General features: G+C 41.7%; 1 protein-coding gene and 1 pseudogene across 27 annotated transcripts in view; both read left to right on the top strand.

The window, feature by feature from the left end:
* The first annotated feature begins 1834 nt into the window (after window positions 1-1834).
* LOC147911508 (vomeronasal type-2 receptor 116-like) lies at window positions 1835-4589 on the top strand (annotated as a pseudogene).
* A 5158-nt stretch (window positions 4590-9747) lies between these two features.
* LOC147911506 (ral guanine nucleotide dissociation stimulator-like) overlaps window positions 9748-14528 on the top strand; it is a 54045-nt gene continuing 49264 nt past the window's right edge. For 18 of the 27 annotated variants that reach the window (XM_087427999.1, XM_087427997.1, XM_087427998.1 and 15 more), the window contains exons 1-4: window positions 9748-10070; window positions 10806-10897; window positions 12899-13141; window positions 13376-13411. The gene's annotated coding sequence lies outside the window, so the exon portion shown is untranslated. The other 9 variants (XM_087427989.1, XM_087427990.1, XM_087427980.1 and 6 more) reach the window with 9 other exon arrangements.

The following is a 14528-nucleotide window of genomic DNA, read 5'->3' as shown; positions in this document are numbered from 1 at the left end:
AAGAGGGACAGAAAACCAACACTGAAGATTTTTCATACCATAATTAACATCTTGGAATTACTCTGACTTATGATATTAAATGGTGCAATGCTGGAATCCCCTCAATGGTGGCATTATCTAATTTTATTTTTGTGATTGATATGAAGCTTAATTTCACAACATCTTTTGTATAATTTCAATTTTTTTGAAATGTACTGAGATTGATGATATAGTCTGGCATATCGTCAATTTGGATAAAGCTTCCACGTGCATATTTGTCGTGTGGTAAGTTTTGGTATATCTTCCATATGCACATCTAAAGAACACTACGTCCACTAACTTCAATTCCTACATGCTTGGAGATTAATAAATACACTTGTAAACAACCGATGATTAATGAGTAAACTATCATGGAAATTAGAATGTATTTCCAATTACAAATACTATTCATCAAATCTTATGGGGTGGAGTTAAAACTATCCTTAGAGAGAAATGTATAATCCTAGATTATATATATTTATATATTATTTTGTATATTTAAATAAAGAAAGGTTGAATTTCTAAGTTGTAAGCATTCATCACAAGCTAGAAAAAGAGCAGAAAATTAAACACAGGGAAAATAGAAAACACAAAATGATAAATATTAGAGGAAGTGTTAACAAAATAAAAGACAAACATCAAAAGGATAAATAAAACTAAATTAGATTCTAATAAATGACAAATATACTCAATAAAATCCTAGTACTAGTGTTCAACAAAAGAGAAAAATTGCAACAAAAACATACCAAGGCTGAAAAGGAGTAATCTGTGCATATCATATGGAAAATTTTTAACATGAAGAAAACATAAATAACTTCATGTTGATACAATGAAAATTTAGACGAAACTCACAAATTTCCAGGCAAATAAAAGTTACCAAACCGTCTCATGAAAAAATGAAAAATCTGAATATTGCCATACCTATTAGAGAAATTGAGACCATACTTTAAACATTTCTACAAAATTTTATTGTAGGCTATTTATTTGGTACAAAGCTGATGAATCTTCCCAAATATTCAAGAAAGAAATAATATACATCTACTCAAACTCTTCCAGAGAATAGGAAAAAGAGAAAACTTTAAGACTCACCAAGAGAGACTAGCTTAACATTGGTACCAAAATCTAACAAATTCATTGCAGGAAAGGAAATTACAGGCCACTCTCTTTCTTGGATTAAATTCATTTATCCTAAAAAAATCAAAATCATATCAATGTTCCAAATCTAGCTATATTTTATAAGAAGGACATATCATGACCAAATTAGGTTCATGCAATGTAATTCAGTACACTAATCTCTGAAAAAAGAGAAATAATAATCGCAATAACTGTAAGAAAAACTAGTAAAATTAAACACCTATTCATATTTTAAAACAAACAACAACAACAGAACAAGCATTACCAAATCAGGAACAGAAGGAAACTCTCTTACTCCCATACACAGTAGTCACAGAATGGAACTTTAAGGTGCACTGTTGAAAGGAAGGATAAGAGAAGAATGTTCAACATCACTGCCTCTATTAGACGTTACACTGGAGGTCCTGCTTGATACAATATTGGCAGGAAAAGAAATAAAAGGAATAATTTACTTCAAAGGAAGAAGTAAAATTGATGTTATCTTCAGATGATATTATGGTATAAATGTAAAATCCAGGTAAATTAATGTATTAATTGAGTTTAGTGGTGGCTGAATACAAGGTTAATATGGAAAATTTTGCTTCCATCTACCCGTCATAAGGCATCCAAAATTTAAATTTTAAAAAATGACATTTACAACATCTTAAAGTATAAAGTACCTAGAAATAACTTTAATGAGACTTTCAAAAGATTTCTGTCCATAAATTTGTAGAACAGCATTTAGAAAAATAGAGGAAGACTGAAAGAAGTGGAGGGATAAACCAAGTTCGTGACTGAACAGACTCAAATGTCAACAGATATCAAAACTGTCCAAATTAATCTACAGCTTCCACAAAATTGCAGCTAAAATGCTGACCTGTTCTGTGGAAATGACAATTGATACAATTCTTATGGAAATGATAAAGGAAAAACTTAACTAAGAAAATCTTGAAGAAAAGAATAGAGTGGGAGTACTTAGTCTACCTGACATCAAGTATTATAGCATCACAATAGAGGGGGTTCATCAAGAGGATAAACAAGAAAATCATAGGAACCAAATGGTAAGTTCAGATACAAGCTGCTCATATAGGGACTCATGTATAGACGTCTGATTTACAAGGAAACACTGAGGAGGAGTGGGCAAATGAAAGACTTTTCAATAAAGCATGTTGGGTAAATTGGCTGTCTTCATGGAGAAGACAATGACTCTCCAACCCGAACTCACACCATCCACAGAAATCATTATCAGGCAGATTGTAGTTCTAAACATGAAAAGTGAGAAAATTTAAAGGGATGTAAAGAGGAAGGAGCAATGCCCCTGTAGAAGTAAAAACATGTATTTATACCTGCAGGGATGAGTGGGCACGGAACACTTTCAGAACCACAGGAAGATTTGGGAATCTTAAAAATCAGAGCAGAGGTAGTAGAGGTAGGCAAGACCAAGGTTAGACAGTCTTTTTGGTCTTCCTAAGAGTTTGTCGGATTTTTTAATGGAGGCTAAACATGATTCCACTTACATGTAGAAGTATCACTTGTGATGCAGGACAAGGGCAGGGAACCAGAGTAAAAAGATCTTATGATAACATAGGAGAGAAGTGACTAAAATCTTAACAGAAGTTGTGGAAGTGAAATCAAGATGAAATGTACTGGAGATCATTTTAGATGGTAGAAAGTGTCTCATTTTGAAACTCCCTAGGAGAGAGGTCTATGACTTGGTCATCTCTGTTTCCCTAGAATGTAGCATATTATCTGCCTCATGGAGGTTTTCCAATAACTGCTTGCTCATTGAATAAGTATTTCTAGGCCATAGCTTACAGGGGTATAACTCAGAGAGACAGGGAGCACTTTCGGTTTTCTGCTGAGAAAAAAGTGCTTTCATGATTATGCAAGATAAATACTGAGAAGCATAATAACTTTGTTTACTTAACCATAAAGAAGATGGGCACTATTAACTGGGAACGGTTCTCTGCAGAGTATTCTGTTATTTGGTGCATTGAGCAACAATGGAAGACAATTTTCTAAACTTACCCAATGCTTACTTTGGGGGGCATGCGAATAAGAGAGAGTGACTGAACCTGGGCTGAGGACACTTTGCATCTCTCCCCAGACATGGATCAGTGTGTGAAGTGTCCAGATCATCAGTAGGCCAAGAGAGAGCAAGATCGCTGCCTCCAAAATGCTGTGATCTTTCTGGCTTATGAGGACCCCTTGGGGATGGAACTGGCCTGCACAGCTCTGTGCTTCTCTGTCCTCACAGCTGTGGTCCTGGGGGTCTTTTTGAAGCACCAAGACACTCCCATAGTCAAGGCCAATAATCAGACTCTCAGCTACATCCAGCTCATCTCCCTCACGCTCTGATTCCTATGCTCCTTACTCTTCATTAGTTGTCCCAACACAGCCCCCTGCCTTCTTCAACATATCACATTTGGAGTTGTTTTTACTGTGGCTGTTTCCAGTGTCTTGGCCAAAAATATGATTGTGGTTGTGGCCTTCAATGTCACTGCACCAGGGAGAAGGATGAGGCAGTGGTTGGTGTCAGGGACACCTAACTTCATCATTCCCATCTGCTCCTTTATCAAGCTGAGTCTCTGTGGAATCTGGCTGGGAACCTCTCCTCCCTTCATTGACACAGATGCACACTCTGAACACGGCCACATCTTCATCGTGTGCAACAAGGGCTCGGTCACTGCCTTCTACTGTGTCCTGGGACACCTGGGCTTCTTGGCCCTGGGCAGCTTCACTGTGGCTTTCCTGGCCTGGAACCTGCCTGACACCTTTAATGAAGCCAAGTTCATGACGTTCAGCATGCTGGTGTTCTGCAGTGTCTGGGTCACCTTCCTCCCCATCTACCACAGCACCAACGCCAAGGTCATGGTGGCCGTGGTGGTCTTCTCCATCTTGGCCTCAAGTGTGGGGCTATTAGGCTGCATCTTTGCTACCAAGTGCTACGTTATTTTCCTAAGGCCAGAGAGAAACACATCAAATGTGTTAACGAATAAAACACATTCAGGGAGAAAATAATCGAAATGTAAGTTATTTTCATAGGTTACAAGAACTCGCATACACTTGACAACAAAACTATCACATTTTTCCAGATCCACTTTAAGTATCAACTAAACTTACCTTACATCTCCAGTTAACTCTTTGCTTTACGTTTCTTTTGGGTTTGTGCAATCTTCCTCAGGCATTCAAATGAACAAATACAAAAACATTCATACTAATTCTCCTCTAAAATTATGTGGGAGAGATTGCGAAAATGGCCACACGTTAGTCCTCTCCCTCTGTCTGTTTGGTCATAACATCCCACGTTGACTCTGGGTAGACTTGGCCTTGTAACTTGCTTTGGCCAATGGGACATTAGCAAATGACATGAGCAAAGGCTTGAAAAACACTTGCTCATTGTTGGTACTTGTCCTTCTCTGACTGCCCTTGGGAAGCCTGAGGCCATCAATATGTGAATGAGTCTAGATAGACTGCACATCTTCCTCACTCCAGGTGACTTCAAGTCAACAATCAGATATGTGAGTAAGGCCATCCTAGACTATCCAATCCCAGCTAAGCCACCAATAGGTCCAGATAAAAATAACTGCCCAGTTAACCCACAGAATCTTGAGAAAAAATAAACTGTTCTTATTTGAAGCCACCAAATTTTAGGATGGTTTTTTATACAGCAGAAGCTAACTGATACATTATGCTACCATTTATATATGTCCTCTCATTATTTGTGTAATTATCACAGATTTCTATTTCTTTATCCAATATCGTAGACTGGAATATCCTTCTCTAGATTAAGTCTCTGAAAGAAAATCAGAGACCATATCACGTTCCATTTTACTTTTTCTCCTTCCTTTTTTCAACCAGACATCTTTAAGCATATATAATAAGAATATCTTCACTAATTTTAAGATTATGGATATTCTTCTATATTTTCATCCACCACTGTGGATGACATCCACATACATGGGGGTCCCCCATGTATGTGGGGGACAATCCCCCATACATGGGGGATTTTTACTTTTAATTGTAGCCCTATAATCCATTTGGAATGATTTACTTGTGAATAATGTTAGTTGATGGTCAAGTGTTTTATTTTAGAAATGGATATCATTTAGTCTATAAAACAAATACAGCATCATTTTAAAAGTTGATTTGAAGCATATGGAATCTGAATAATGTTTGGAAAACTGATATTTTTGAAACACTGTTTTCAGTCACAAGTATAGCATATCTCTCCATTTAATCAGAGCTTTTACACGCTTTGTATCTCTTTATAATCTTCTTCATATAACTAATGTGCAGTTCCAATTATTTAACTACTTATCTTAAAGAATTCATTGCTCTTGTGAATGGAATGATTATTTACATGTTTAAACGAATTCTTGCTCATGTAACAGTATTTTTGATGTTTCATATAGGAATCTAGCTTCCTATCACATTACTCCACTTATTTACCAGTTCTAAACTTTTAATGTATGTTCCACTAAAATAATATATTTTCTCTTCTTCTCTAGTATTATTTACCTCTTATTCTTTTGATTCTCATTTTTTCATGACTGTGCTCTCCAGTGCCACACTGAATCACACTAGTGTTTGCCAGGAGCATTTTCCTCTTCTTAAGTGTAGTGTAAACATCAGATAATTTCCTTGTCAGGGCAGAGCAGACATCAAAGAGAGAGAAAGTAAAAACGTGAAGGGGAATCATTGCTAGCTGGAAATCAACAGACTTGCTTCTCTTGGCTGTTTGGAGCTGGAGATGTTATGACAATGAGGCCAGCTGAGAATCAGAGGATCTCTCTCTACTCCCAGGAATTAGTCTTGGTCAAATCTCTCAACCTCTTTAGACCGCCTTTTCTTCACCTGTAACATGAAGAGTTGGACGAGTCTTTTTGAGTTCTGAAATCCAGTGACTCCAAGATACCCTTCACTCAAATGCCCTTGACAAAGACCAGAGAGAATTTTTAGTTGTCTTCCTCTGCATCAACATTATTATCCATATCACCCCTTAAAGACATATCAAATGTCTACTTTTGCATGACACTGTTAAAACAGGTTCCATACCAAATCGCTGTTCATTGGGATAACAAATCTATAGTTAATTGTTTAGAGGTAAGTATAGAGATGGGCCCTGCTGGAACCAGCAATTAATGGGCCAAAAAGTCTTGCTTTATTTTACAGTGAGGCTGTGGAAACATTCCTTAATACACCAGAATTCTTCTGTACTTACATGTATGAAACAAATGGGAGCCTTGAATCCATGATTACGAGCTAATAAGCATATGATTTTTAAAATTTTGCTAATGATGCCATTTGCCTGGAATGGGGCTGTTCTCTGGTGAGTAAAGAGCAGATGTATTCAAGGTCACTTTCATTCCTTTAATAAATATTTACTCAGCGCCTACCCCTTGCTTCAAGGTAGCAGTGATCTACCCTAAGAGCATTTGTATTCTAGTAGGGTGACACAGACCATAAACAAAAGGAGAATCTCGAGGTGATCAATAAAGTTACATATACGTCAACCTTTTTTCATTCTGGACTATTTTTCACCCTTTACCTTCTTTGACTGTTTCCCAGAACTCTAAGCATGGACTTGAAAACACAGAAAGCATGGGTCCCAAGTTTCTTCTCGCAACACGCCTGTTTCAAAGACATAGTGTTTATCATCTGAGAGTATGTCTCTTTAAGACTAAGTTCCTATGAATCAGCATTATTTCATCACTTTCTTGAGAGGATGGATGATATTATGAAGGGGAAACAAAATATCATATGGGATTTATACTCGAAATTATCTTTCCACTCTAATTGTGTTATTTAATGTGGTGTGATTTGGGGCAAGTCAGTTACTCCTTCAGAGACAGTGGTAATAATACACTGAAAAGTATTCTATATAGATTAAATGAAACAAAGTATGAGAAACTGCAAAGCAATCTATTTTTGCTTATTTTTTCTAATAATATTTCCATTTATCCAATCCTTTTTGACTCTAAGCAACCTACCTAAACTGAGTTTTATCATTTATTCAACAATAAAATGGGTCAAAATGGTTGAATATTAGAAATTTCATATGGTTCAGCTTAATTAATAGGCCATCACAATATTTAATTTGGTTATAATTACAGCTAAATTTTTCATGTTGCCTTACCATGTGCCAGGCACTCTAAGCATCTGACATGTAGTCCCTCATTTAATCCTCACAACGTTGCTATGGAGACAATACTATTAACCCCTATTGTATGGATGAGGAATATTAGAGGTTACATAATTGACCAAGGTCACACAGCTGGTACCCACGCAGTCTACCTCCAAAATCTCTTTTAGGGATCCATTAGAGGTCATGGTGCTTACATTGTAAAAGGATCACCCTGGTTCCTGGTTAGCGAATGGACCAGAGGGGACTAAGCAAGAAAACACATGGCTACTGAAATGATCCGGTCAAGCAATTCTGAATACAGGATTTCCTCCCTTTTTAAGGCTGAATAATATTCCATTGTATGGATACCCTAGATTTTCTTCATCCTTTCACCCACAGATTCACAATTAGGTAGTTTCCATCTCTTGGCTATTGTGAATAATATTGCAGTGCATTTTGTCAAAAGATTTCCTGGCACTTAGTGGGTTTGAAAAAATTCTTCTTATACACATTAGTTACTGTAATGAACTACCTTTCCAAATGTCTAAAGTTTAAATATTTGTCATTCTACAGAAATACCTTGCCTAATCATGATTTGTGTTGTTATCAGTTCATGAATGATCTAAGATTTTTGTACAAAAATTTGCTATAATGCCTTTTTTGCATGTATTCAGGAACTTTGCGTAATATGGGTATTCCCTGATTCTTGATTTTTAGTAGAGTTTTCTAGTAAGCCTTTCAGATAGGAAGTGTCTTCGTAGATGTGAGGCAGAGAGCAGAAAAATAATAAAGTGACTGCTATATTTTATTATATCAAAAGAAAACTGTCGTTTTGCTAAATTGTTTTTACACATCCTTTGCTTATTTGTAAGAATGGCAAATATTTTATTAATGAAAAGAAAATTCAATAAACAATTTTAACATAAAACAATATCTATTGAGGACTTATATGAAAATTTTAGCAATATGCTGTCACCAATTTCCTCATCTGCAAAATGGAGATAGATAATACCATCTTCCTTATGGGTTGCTGTGAAAATACTCAAGAGTAATGTACGTAAAATGCTTATCACCATGTCGGTGGGAAAGGGATGCCCCATTCATTTTTCCACCAGGATGATGACAGCTTTTTTTATGCTTGAAGTCTGTAGTTTTCAAAATACGTTCTACTGTTGTAAAGTGAATCCTTTTTACAAATTCTTTGTAGAGTTAAATGATCCCTTTGGAATACAAATTCAGGCTCCCCTGTGTGTGCGTGTATGTGTGTCTATACGCACATCTCTCAAATAATACTTTAAGCCTTATAACAAAAAGCTACTTTCCCCACTCTTGACTCTGGTTCCAAAAACAACTTCTTTAATTTTCTGGTTGAAAATCTATATTTCTAAATTAGCTACTCGTACAGCTTTTTCATTTTTCAGCTTTTGACTATTTATAGTTTCTTCCTTCTCTGAAAAATCCAGCATCAAGTGTTCTTACATACGTTAAAACCATAATTCACCTTGCCCAATATAACTATTTAATGAATTAGGATAAATCAAAATTCAATGTCTACTGTTTTATGACATAAGTGTTTACCATTTTATAGCATACGAATTTTATCCAAAGATGTGCTACATCAGATATTATGAATATGTTTTCTTTCTCACTTTTTCCTTTGACCGTTTAAATGGCAAAGTTAACTTGTTTCTTTGTTGTCTTCCTATGGATTCATCACTGGTTTATCTCCTTCCACCACAAACTTAAATCTCTTCTCAGTAACTTCTGATGCATGAGACAATTCATGGGCTTCAGGTTTTGCTTGGGGACATCCCTCTTGGTCTTGAACATATACACAGGCCCACATATACACAGTATGTCTGGAAGGATAGAGGAGAAAAAGATGTTTATCTCTGTGAAAAAGGACTGGGAGACAGTGGTAGAGTGAGAATATTTTACTGACTTTGTACCACTCTTTGAAGTTTTCTTATACGTTCATCTTCGACGTATTTGCCTCCCTCTCCCCAGATTTTTAAAATTAAAATAGCGTTATATCCTTATCTACTGGCTTGGGACTGCAAGTTGTAGAGAAATGTGAATATATGATCCGATTTTTTAACCAAATTAAGAACAGGAAACGCACAAAAAATTTAGAATTCTAAATATGGGCACATCATTCTATTAGGCTGTATAAACGTAGGGAAAGGATTGAAGAACAGCTGTTCAACATCCAGCTACCTGTACAGTCTAGGGGTCCACGGAAAGCCCCGCCTCCAGCCCCGCCCCTGGAGCTGATTTCCTCCCCCTGTGAAGTCTGCCTGACTTATTCCAGCCCAACCCCCGCCTCTTCCCGCCCCTGGAACTGGTCTCCGCCCACAACATTCGGGCCTAGCTCCTCCCACAGCCTGGCCCACGCCCACAGCCTGGTCCTGGTTCATTGCCCCGCCCGTACCCTTGTTCCCGCCCACAGAACCGCCCCCCCGGGCCTGGTGTCACTCACACCTTTGTCCCCGCCCACAGCCCAGCCTTAGAACTGGTTCCCGCACACAGCCCCGCCCCTAGATTTTGTCCGTGTCCCTGGTGCTCACCCAGCCCGCTTTCCAGCTTCGCACTCACTCTAGACACCTCCCCCGAGGTTCAGGTGCCCGGCCTGACCTGCCCACCGCCTCAACTCGCAGCCCCCAAACTTTCGTCCTCCTCGAATGCCCGCCCGAGACCGGAAGCGGAAGCGCTGGCGGCGCCTTGGATGGATGGGGTGTGTTTGCGCGGTGTGTCCCGTCTTCTGGGCTCGAACCGGATTCCCGGGGACGTTCGCCCTCAGCGGCGGGGCGCGGTGAGCGGCGGGCAGTCCCGCTGGGTAGGGGTCCAGGGAGGTGCCTGGGCCCTGGGCACCCCTGTAAGGCCCCGGCGTCCCTCCGTCCCCCCGCAGCCCCGTTTCACCCGGTCTGTTTGCTCAGGGCGCCCGAGGCTGCTGTTCCTCCTGGCTCCGGGTGCTGCCGTCCCCTCCTCAGAGTCCCCGTCACTGTCCTCCATGTGATTTTGTCCCCAGGGGGCTTTAGCTGCTTCTGGAGGCTGTGTTTGGGTTGTTACTAATGGGGGCGCTCCTGGCGTTAGAGGGGGAGGCAGGAATGCTGCTCAGCGTCCTCCAGGGCCCAGGACAGCCCGACAGATAATTATCCGGCCCCAAATGTCCGTTGTGCCAAGGTTGGAAAATCTGCTCCAGGGCCTGAAAATCTCCCAAGCCCTGAATGAAGTGTGGAAAATGTTGACAATCAGCGAGTCACTTACAGGGTCCCTAAATGACAAGCTTGTTTAAAGGGTCCAGAGTCACCAAAAAGTCTCTGTCGAGCCAAGTGAGTTGAGCGACTCAAGTGCACACAGCACGAAGCTGCTTTCTCCCATCTTGGGCAGCAGGTGGCTGGATAGGAATCGGGAAAATCCAGTCACAGCCAACAGTTACAATTAAATCAGTAAATACAAAAAAAGAAGAGTGAATGGGGTGGCCTTTCCATCCAACACCCTATAAAAGGCCTCAAAAGCTTGTATGCGCTTTTTTTCCCCCCCTCAGACACGAAAAGCATCCGTGGAGCTCAAGTTTGAGGTGAAACCAGGCTCAGGGTCCACCCGTCCTCGCTGATCCATGGATTTCTGTGTGACCAGGTGAATACCCTGTGGACCTGGTACCAACAGGTTCCGGCAGCCTCCGCTGTGCAGAAGACCTGCCAGTGGGGTTTCCTGTGCTCAGGTTGTCACCACATGGAGTCACTGAGAGTGAGGGTATCATGAGAAAAATTATTGATGTTTGATGGATGGAAAGATGGTAAGCTGTGTGTGGTTCTGTGTGGTAAATATTTCAGTAAGTACAGTTATATGCAAATAAGAACACATGAAACAAACGTAAATAACTGCAAATGTGTATTATTGTAGAAAATATAGATTTACTTGCATAATACTCAAAAGTCAGAATTTATATATAATATAAATACAGAAATGTTTTGCGTGTGTATGTAGTATTAGAAGACATCCCATTAAATATTACCAGGGATACTCAGCAACATTCCTTAGACCCATTCAATTTGACTTCTAAAGTCCTATAAATCCTCCACAAAAATTTGAAATAAAGGAGCATTCAGGGAAAAAGATGATTGGAACTTTGTATTAATAACAAATTTAAAATTGAATTTTCCAGTAGCCAGATATATTTTGAGCATTTTTTTCTTTATCACATTTCCAATCATTTGGAGGAATACTAAGCGACACTGTAGATTGAAGGGAAGGGCACTAGTCTCCAAAAAGACTGTCCTCTCCACCTTGACTTCTAAAGGGAATTAACTTTGTTTCTTGATTCTTTTCTGGAATAACAGTCTGGTGATTCATGTTGCAGAGAATCTTGTTAAATGATTTTGTATTTAGTTGTTGGCCTCTACTAATTGTGTTTGTGTGTGTGTGTGCCTTTTTCATTCTAGCTTTCCTGTGACGTTCTTGAGGGGAATGTGTGCTTGTCATGCAATAGATAGTCTTTGAGTGTATAACTTATGGTGACCCACCATCTTCGTTTATTCAGAACGGATGGGTTTTCCAGGATACAGGATGTTTAGTGTTCAAACCAGAGCAGTCCTAGACAAACCAGGATGTTTCCTCATCTCATAAGCCAGGCCCTGGGCCACATGCATGGGTTCCTGGAGAACCAGAGAGACCTTGTCCCACCTCCATGGAATTTATATTGTATTTGGGAATTTGGATTTTAGACAGTTAATGATGAGAGTGATGTGGGAGTTTGGCACAAGGGGACTCAACCTGAGGGGACAGGGAAGCCCTCTTGAGAAGGACTGCTATTTAGCTTGAGAGCTAGAGTTGGGACTGGATTTAGCTGGTCTGAAGGGTAGACTGGAGTGAGGGTGTGGGAGTGTGTTCAAGAGAGCGTTTCAGGCAGAGGGACCCGCATGAGGACACCCCTGAAGCAGAGAGCCTGTTGTGTCCATGAACTGAGAAGAGGGATGGATGAGCGGAGTCAACACAGGGGGAGAGGTGTGAGCCAGACCAGCGAGGGAAACAGGCTGGACCAGGTCAGGCGTGACTTGGGACTCTGTTCTAAGACCAGTGGGAACACTCTGGAGAGATGCGAACAGATGGCTGATGTGATTGGCGTTTGGTCTAAACACTTTGGTTAAAATGGACCTGAGGGTTAAGATTGAATACTTAAGAGGCAGATAGGAGGTGTTGGGAAGAAGACTACGAGTGAGATGATTGTTCCCTAGGTCTGGGTGATGGCTGTGGAGTAGGAAAGAAATAGAAAGAAAAGACCTTGGAGTGTAGGACCGAGAGAATGGAACGGTACTTTCTTGCCTGCATGGTACAGATGGCACAGGGCACTGACTTTTCTCCTCGCTGCTGTCCGTGTAGACTGCAGGCGCCCCCTCACCCAGGTCTGTGTGTTCACCCCACTTGGCCACTCACAGGACCCCTTCCGCATCCTAAAGGAAGTTAGGCCTTACTTGTGAGGGGGTTGTCTCAGACAGGAGACACCGAGGAGAGCCCCTCCACACATCAGAGCAGACCATTCAGCCTCTCCCTCAGCCTCCTCCCTTCCACTCTCCCACTTACCACACTTAGAAGGACACCTGCTCAGTGTTGCACAGCCCCACGTTCTTCCTCCACCAGGCTTGAGAAGGGTGGGGCAGCCAGCGGGGTGGACACCGTCTGCACCTTCCACTCTGAGCCCCGCCGGTCCCGGGCTGGACAGAGAGTGACTCTACTGGGAGCTGAGCCATGAGAACCTGGGCGTCACCCACCTGGTTTCCCTCACCCTGGACAGGGACAGCATCTACGCCAGTGGTGAGGGGCTGGGCTACAGCCATGCTTTCTCTGCCAGTCAAAGTTCCGTGTTGCCTCCGTTGCTCTAAAGTGAGTTTTGATCCATCTCTCTCTCCTTCTGGTCGGGGTTCAGTCTTCTCATCACGGTGTGACCGCTGGGTTCAGCCACCTTCCACCTCGTTGCCACCCCCCTGAACACCTCTCCCCTCTTCCCCTCTGCTTTTCCTTCTGCTTTTCCCACAAACGTCCCTACATCCTCCCTCACCCTTAATCCTTTATTTTCACCCCAACCCTCGTTCAGCTCCTCTCGCCTTCTCTCCACAGGTTATACCTATGGAGCTGCAGCCCCGACTACCACCAGTGAGTATTCCTGGCCCTGATGTCCTGGGTCCCATCGCATTTGGGGTTGGGGAGCACTTGTTCTCCTTCACCCGCTGTCCTTGGTGAGGGAAGGACCTGGAAGGGCCCTAACTCATCCCTTCTCTCTCTCTTGGGTTCTGGTGGAGAGTCCCAGCCCAGGGTGAGAAAGCCTTAGACACAGACATGTTCTCTACCACATTCTGACCCCACATGGTTTTCACTTTTATTCTCCTGAAGCCCCGCCCTTGGTCCTCCTTTTCCAGGTATCCCATCCGTCTGTCCAGTTTTCTGCCCGTCCATCTCTCTCTCCTCTGTGTTCAGTCTCTCTTATTCACCCATCTCACTCTCTTGGGCTCCTCTCATCCACAGGCTTGCTCATCCCTCTACTCACACAGGGACCCGTCCCCTCACTCTCATTTATGCTTCACCTGTGAATGGTGGTCCTGGGACAGCCACTGCTGGAGACTGGGTGAGCTTGGAAGCTCCTCCCACTCTATCCCTCCCTGATGACAGCCCTCTCCATAGCTCCCTAGCTGACCACCACATCCCTGCATACTTGATCATCACCTGTGCCACCAGAAGCCACCACAGGTATCTGGGGGTGCCTTTTCCTTTCCAAGAGAAGCTCTCCAGCACCTACCAGCCAGTTGTGATCCAGGAGCTGGGAAGCCAGGGTGTGAAATTCTGGTTTTAGGACAATCATGCTGATCACAAAGATTATACCAACGATTCAGTCTAAGGCCAGCCCTCAGAGAGCCCCTAGTCTTGTGAATTAACACACCATTATAACACAATGTGGGAGGTTTCGGGGAGTGGCATCTGGCATAATTTGGAGGGGAAGAGCTTGCTAGAGAAAGTTTCACCTGAATGGAGTCTTTAAGAATGATTAGGACGGACCCTAGCAAATAGAGGATGAAGAGTTTTCCTGACAGAGGGGAATCCATGAGCAAAGGCTCCAGCCAGAAACATCATGCCGTATGGGGAGAATTGAAATGAATTTGGGTTGCGTGAAGCATGAAGTTTAACTCGCAGTAGATGGATAAAATGAGACTGAAAGGTCAGCAGGAGCCAGATTGAGTAGAGCCTTGAGTGCCAGGTCAAGAAGGTTGAACTAAAC

Source organism: Ceratotherium simum, unplaced genomic scaffold (genome assembly GCF_057802395.1).
Source record: "Ceratotherium simum simum isolate JZ-2026a unplaced genomic scaffold, ASM5780239v1 HiC_scaffold_43, whole genome shotgun sequence".
NCBI lineage: Eukaryota > Metazoa > Chordata > Mammalia > Perissodactyla > Rhinocerotidae > Ceratotherium > Ceratotherium simum.
This window is presented reverse-complemented; position numbering and strand designations above follow the sequence as displayed.